The sequence below is a fragment of the Apis cerana genome, linkage group LG16, assembly GCF_029169275.1.
Source record: "Apis cerana isolate GH-2021 linkage group LG16, AcerK_1.0, whole genome shotgun sequence".
Classification (NCBI taxonomy): Eukaryota; Metazoa; Arthropoda; class Insecta; order Hymenoptera; family Apidae; genus Apis; species Apis cerana.
Genome location: NC_083867.1, coordinates 542,800 through 550,000, shown reverse-complemented (window position 1 = coordinate 550,000; position 7,201 = coordinate 542,800). Strand labels below are relative to the sequence as shown.

At 25.2% G+C, this 7,201-nt stretch overlaps 1 long non-coding RNA gene across 4 annotated transcripts in view; it reads left to right on the top strand.

Moving 5' to 3' along the window:
- LOC108004215 (uncharacterized) overlaps positions 1 to 7,201 on the top strand; it is a 132,461-nt gene that overhangs the window by 121,646 nt on the left and 3,614 nt on the right. Inside the window, exons 11-12 of one of the 4 annotated variants that reach the window (XR_009832976.1) lie at positions 2,692 to 3,014; positions 3,216 to 3,317. The exons of 1 other annotated variant lie outside the window; for it this stretch is intronic. This is a non-coding gene — a long non-coding RNA (uncharacterized LOC108004215). The remainder of the gene's footprint in view (positions 1 to 2,691; positions 3,015 to 3,215; positions 3,318 to 7,201) is intronic. 2 more of the 4 variants (XR_009832979.1, XR_009832977.1) reach the window with 2 other exon arrangements.

The following is a 7,201-nucleotide window of genomic DNA, read 5'->3' as shown; positions in this document are numbered from 1 at the left end:
AAATGGTTTATGAAACATCTAAAGTGGGCCTTTCTAACGAAGGACCGACCTCTTTTGCCCTATCCTGCGATACTTTTTTCCAGCAATAGTTATAATTTATATAAACAAAAAGATGGAAACAATAATATTACATATATCATTTCTGGAACATGTAATCAAAAGAATAAATACGAGAGTGATTATCTAATAATTGCACTTTTTTATCTTTTGTTGGTAATATATATTTTTAAAAATGTTACAAAAATATTAAAAAATCTCTTTCTTGCATTCCTGTCAGTTTTCAATGCATCCGGTTAGACTATTTTTTGAATATGAAGAAAATGTAAACTGTAAATACGTTGAAGACAATTGCAGAAATATTAAAAACAATATCTTCATTTTGGTTGAAACAATGGATGTATTTATCGTTTTATTTATTTATTTAAATTCAATTTTAAATAAATAATATGGCAAGAAATATTAACTATTTGCACTATAGTGACTCTTAGATACCATTTGGATTGATTTGGCTCGAATGGCTACAATATTTATTTATTTTTTGATTTTTTTTAGAGTATTGCTTTATGAATAAATTCTTAAGCTTTTCACGTTTTTATAATTTTATAAAGTGTAGAATAATATACTGTCAAATGGCTAGATTTTTTTATCTCAAATTAAATTATCTCGATTATGATCGCGGATCAGACTGTATCTTCAACATTAGTTAGTTAGTTGTGATAATAGAAATATTATTTTCAAAGTTTTTAAGTTTTTAAGAAAATATAGAACGTGATAATGAAATTAAAGTTCAAGTAAAGCTAAAATTGATTTTTCGTTATTGAATAATGAAATTCTATTCATAAAGCAGTGATGAAGATAGAGATGAAAGTATGAAAGATGTAAGAAAACTAAAAGTAAGAATAATAGATAATGAATATGAGAGCAGGTAATATTAACTTTGCGCTCGATTTTTTTAATCGGGCGAAATAACAAATTGAAATGATTTTGTAAATATGTCTACGATAACATAAAATGATTTTATACAATTATACAAATTAATTAAATAACATAAAATGATTTTATACAATTATACAAATTAAAACATAATATAAATTATACAAATTAATTATAGAAATTAATTGTATTTTAATAATTACATATATTTACATCTTTAAAAATATGATTTTCTGTTTTTTTTGTAATAATTTATGAAGCATTTTTTGTTTATCTACACAAATATCTGGTTTATATAAGCAAAAACTTTACAATATTTTCCTATTCCCGTTAAAATCACATGAAACTTTCTATTTAATCGAATCTCCTCATAATTAGTGATCGTCGTCGAAGTTCGATCTCGCGATTGTCGAAAATCTTCTCTCAACTGATCCACTAAAATTTTTATAAATTGTAAGTAGATAAGTGACTTTTCGTTCTTCTGTTTTTTTTACTGATTTATAAAGAATTAATCAAACAAATTTTCATTCTCCAAAAAAATAATTTGAGTGACTTCCTTATAAAGCAATATGTTGAGATATACTGACCAGTCCATGAATTTATGGCGAAGAGTTTTTTCCACGATATTCATCTCTACATTATCTCAATTTGTCAATAATATGACGATTCTTTTATTCTTGCAGGCTAAAACCAAATTATTATTTTTGCGATATACTATCATTGATTTTTTTTTAAGTTTTGGTTTTATTATTGTATCTGGCAACTCTTTTGTATTTTTCAGTATTGCATTATCAATAATATTTTCATTAGTTAAAATATAACTAGTGTAATAACAGTCTGTAAACATGTGATCCTTCTGCACCAGGAATTTCATTCATTGTGTAATGGAATTCTAACGAATATTGGAAGATCTTATCAACGTTTGTATATAAGACTATCATGGACAGAATTACATAAATATAACCTATATTAGAATGTTAATATATAGATTGGAATAATCCATTTCGTTACTCTTATTAAATTTTTATACGCCATAAACGAAACTCGACCTTTGAGTTTTACAATAGACTCGTTTACATAAATTTGTTGACTCGATATAAAATAATTCAAAAATCTTGAATTTATATAATCAAAAAAGCTGCTTATTAATTGTTATAAATGTGTTGTAGATTTTAGTACCTTGTGTCGAAACTATCTTCACATGTAACATCTAAAAAATTTATGTAAATCTATTTTTTGTAAATATATTTGGAAAAATTGGACTTGCTTGATTTTTTTTTTTACCAATATTCTTGTATATTGGCCAGTGGCATCGTCCCCTTTTTAATAATTAGGATGATTGCCAAAAATTCTTTCTTGGTGATATTATACCATGTTTGCCAAATTGAATGTGACGATAACGTTCTCTCTTCTAATTTTTTGTGGAATAATGTTTGTTTCAATTATTATTTATTTTATTAGCTCATCGAAAAAAAATACTTTTAATTTTTAAAAAATCCAAATATTCAATATTTAAGGATATCTATAGCCCCTGCAGCTTTTTCTCCAGTTATTTTCAAAATTTTATTCTTGGTGGTATTTCACAAATTCTTCATAAAGTCCATTCTTCATTATTAGAATTTTATGGGGCGTCGTTATCACTTTTGAATTCATTATTACTTTTTTATTTTTTGATTTCTTACACCCAATACTGTCTCTATCACTTCTTTCATTTCCTCAATCACTTTCATTTAAGCTAATTTCATTTCTATTTTTTAGGGTTTCAAAACTTTATGAAACTATAAAACTTTTGGCACGAAGTGTAAACTAACATTGAAGATTGCTAGAATTGCCAGGATCATAGTTTTGAAGGAATTTGAGATTAAATATTTTATCTCCATTTTAAAGTGTAAGTTTACAATATTTCTTAATAAAGAAATAAAGAGCTAATCTATTTACAGATCAGTATTGCTGTCTTATTAATTAGAGATAATGAAATTTAAAAATAAAGATTGTCTCATGAAACGCCATAACAACTGAGCACAAAAGGATAACAGAAGTTACGAAGAATCGTAAGATTTGTTCTCAATGAAATAAAAAAGGTAAAAAACATCAAACGACATTTTACTGTGATATTTGCCTTGACAAGGAATGCATGAGGATGCATCTTAGCGATTGCTTTATAAAATATTGCATAAAATAAAACAATAATATAGAATTTAATACTCAACAAATTTTCTTTTTTTATATGTAAAGATATATAAAGATTATACATTATTATTTGTGTGTGAAATCATTTTTAGTTACTATAAAAAATTCTTTGAACATTCGAAAAATCGTCTCAAGTTGTTCTGTTAAAGAAGAGTTAATCGTTTTCTGTATATTCTTTATCTTCCAAATATTAGGTGAGTAAACAAATTCTTTCCTTCATTTTTTTCCATTCAATTCAATTTTTTTCAATTCAAAATTTTATAACATAAATCAGATACAAGGTTACGTCTCGAAGTATTCATATTATTTTCTATATTTTCTTATTTTTTATAATTCTAATTTTCTATCGACGAGAATAATATCACTGTTTCAATAATGTACCCATATATTTCATTTTTTTATTTATTCTTTAATATATTAGGACTTTTAATATCATTAGCTTCTTTTCTTTTCGAACTTAAATTTCATATTCTTCAAATTCTTTTAAATGAATTTGTTTTAAATGAGAATGAAAATTGAATGTTAATGATACATACTACTAGTACTATTTTTTATTATTGATTTCATCTCTAAAAAATTCACAATAGAAAAATATTTACCATTTATAATAAGTGGTATTATAATATATCACTTTTTTCATTTAATGCTAATTAGAGAATACATTCTGGTAAAATGAAAAATGAATAAAATAAAAATTTATTTTAAGTTAATTTATTTATAATATAACTAAATGATAAATTAATAAACTGTTCTTTAATTAAATAAATTATTTATACTTTTTTACATATTAGAAAAATTAAAAAACTTGAATAGTGTACATTTATGTGTAAAGAAGCTATATTTTATTAACGATAAGTTGTATTAATGGTGATATGCATGTCTATACGAAAATTGGATTTCTCATAATATCAAGTTAATTGATCATGTTCGGCGATCAGAATATAATTTATTATAACAAAATTATCTATTTGTTGTATCCAGTGATTAGTTTACAACAGAAGAGTTAAATGATTTTTTTTAAATTTTTGATGAAGGATCATGCCGTTGGAAAACTCCTTCCAGTTTAATCAGGAAGGATCAATTTAATCACAAGTTCTCAATGAAGTAAAATAAGATCGAAGTAAAATAGTAAATGAAGTAAAATAGTCAGTCTCCCTACTTTCAATATCCTCAAATTCGAGAAAATTCCTTAATATGAAGAAACAAATACAAAGAACTGATGATTGTCAGGAATTAATCATATATTATAAATCTTTTTGATCATAGGATGATGCTACTGAGATAATATTATGAGGAAATTCGTGAGGATTTGTTAAAAATTGAAGATTTATTCACTTGAATTCTAGGTTAAACAAGAAAATTGTTAAACCAATAATTAATTCAATTAATTATAAGTATATATTAATAAGAATTGAGTTGGAGAAATGTAAATACTCTTAATTCAATGATTAATATTTCTAAGCGTCGATTTTTGTAAAAGGAGAATAATAGAAATATGATTGAATATAAATTTTATTAAGAATTTATTGGAATGGTGACAATATTAAGAATAAATAAATTCAGAATCGTTTTAGATCAATATTTACACTATTATATTAGATATGCAAATAAGTTCTTTCCCCTTTTTTCTAAATTCAAGATTTTAAATCATAAATTAGGTACAAGATCATGTCTTAAAATATTTACCTTCATTCTCTTTTCCCATCTGGTAGGTAAATTATAAATTCCATCCTTAAAGAATGATGAAAAAATACTTGCTAATGCTTATGAAGTCATTAATACACTTTTTCGATATCTTTTTTCAAATTGAAATGCTTCTCCAACAATTGATGTTGCAGAAAAAGATGACAGTCTGATGAGGCTGAAAAGTATGCCGCATATGGCAGGACTTCTCAATGCATAAATTGTATTCTTTGTTCCTTTTCTTGCAACGTATGGTCGAATATTGTTGTATTGCAAAATCATGTGTCTTATTTTTTATCCAGTAAACGACTGTTTCTGCTGTAATTGATATAATTGGTATAAATTGGTATTATTAATTGATTTTGATAATATTCGGCAATAGAAGCAGTTCATAATGAATGATTCTTTAGAAATTCTATCATAGAGAGTTTTTTTTGCAAAACTTTTTTGCAATGCAAATTCACTTTTGCCATCGAAATCGACGGTTTCCCGGGATTAATCCATGATTTCGTTTGGGATTGTTATATAAGACCTATTTTTCATCACTAGTACAATTTTGCGCAGAAAACTTATTCTTTTATGCCATGAAAATAAAGCAGCAGAAATCTCGAATCTGTTTTTCTTATTCATTTCGCTTAATTCATGTGGAACTTATTACCCTAATTTCTGGATCTTACCTAATTGTTTCAGTTGGATAAATACTGCTTGTGATTCCCAATTTTTCTGCCAATTGGCGTCTGGATCGAATTTTCATTGAGCAATTTCTATAACTCATTGTCATTAAACTTTCTCGATTTACTTGAACAGTCATTTTCCACCTTTAAATCTTTTTACATATTTTATAAGATACAGCTAAGATTCTCTTTCAGTGCACAAACCATTTCAGTAGCTTCAATAGCTGATTTCTTAAACTGGAATACAAAAAACAATGACGCAAATGACGATTGTTGCATAGGACTGGAAACTGATCACGATTTTTTTTGAAAAAAAAAGAAATTCAAACAAAAGAAAGCTTCGTAATTGTGTTTCACATAATGTGTAAGTTAAATTGATAAAATATAGATTTTTTTTATTTTTATTGCATAATCATTATAGAATTTTAATCTACAAGATTATAGAATTTATAGAATCTACAAAAAATATGTGTTCAATTTTCGTTATAATAATGTAATATTAAGAAAGCGTTTACGAGCGAAATTTTAAGAAACTGTATACTTAACTTTTGATATTATTTCATTATTTTTCTAAGTATGTCTAAGTATATCTATAATTTGTTATAATTGTGAATTAATAAAATCTGCATCGATGTTTGTATTTTTTATACTTGCTATCGTGAGCTGGGAGCATTTTATTGATAAAATTCTCACATCTTTAGAATTTTTTCATTTGAATACAATATCTCTCCTTTTTTAACCTATTCTGAAAAATTTCTTTCGAAATGAAATTTTTGTTGTTTCTTACTATTCCAATTATATATGATTCTTCTGCTTTAAATATGAAATAGCCAGTTCATAGCTGGTATAAAAATTATCAATATATATATATTTATACCAGCTATATATATATATATATTCTGGTTGAAAAATTTATTTCCAAGTTATTGGCATACATTGTGCACCAATCTTATTTTTCTGATTTCATTGACTAATTTTTTACAATAAATTCTTAATGACTGTGTATATCCTTCAAAAGGGCATAATTAAATATTTTTATACTATTGAATATTTTTATTTGTAGTTTTTATTTAATATATTCTGTTTGAATACGAATCTTCCATATTTTGTCAATAACGATGTTTCCTCGTGGTATGAACATTTTTTAGTTGAACAATGAAAATATTTTTCCAAAACCATCATTTTATGATGGAGTTATTAACAAAATGAATATTACTAAGAAATATTTTGAATCTGTATAACTGTATATGAAATCTGTATAACTTCATTATGTTACCATTAATATAATGTAATAATAATAATAATGTAATACTAATATACATTATGGTAGTAATATGTTGCAAAGATTCAAAATCTGATTGATGCTTTTTGAATTCGTTATAAATACTCTGGATGCGTCCCACGAAAGACTTAATTGCCAGAGTGTCTGGATTAATAGTTTTGCACGGAGCACCATGGGATTTATTAGATCGAGAGAGAGATAAAAAAGTCGTGCTCTTTCCGAAAGAATAATCCGTTTTATAACTCGAAAAGTAAACGAATCGTTAAAATCTCTTCAATTACATATATTTCTTTGAATTTTTTGTTAAAATAATTTACCACAGATTTGATTTTATATAATTTATCTGTCTTGTCAATCGTATCGTTATTTTTCTATGATGGCTCTTTTAGACCATTTCATCTGAATTTTTGGTTTTCTAACTTGAATTTACACGAATCCA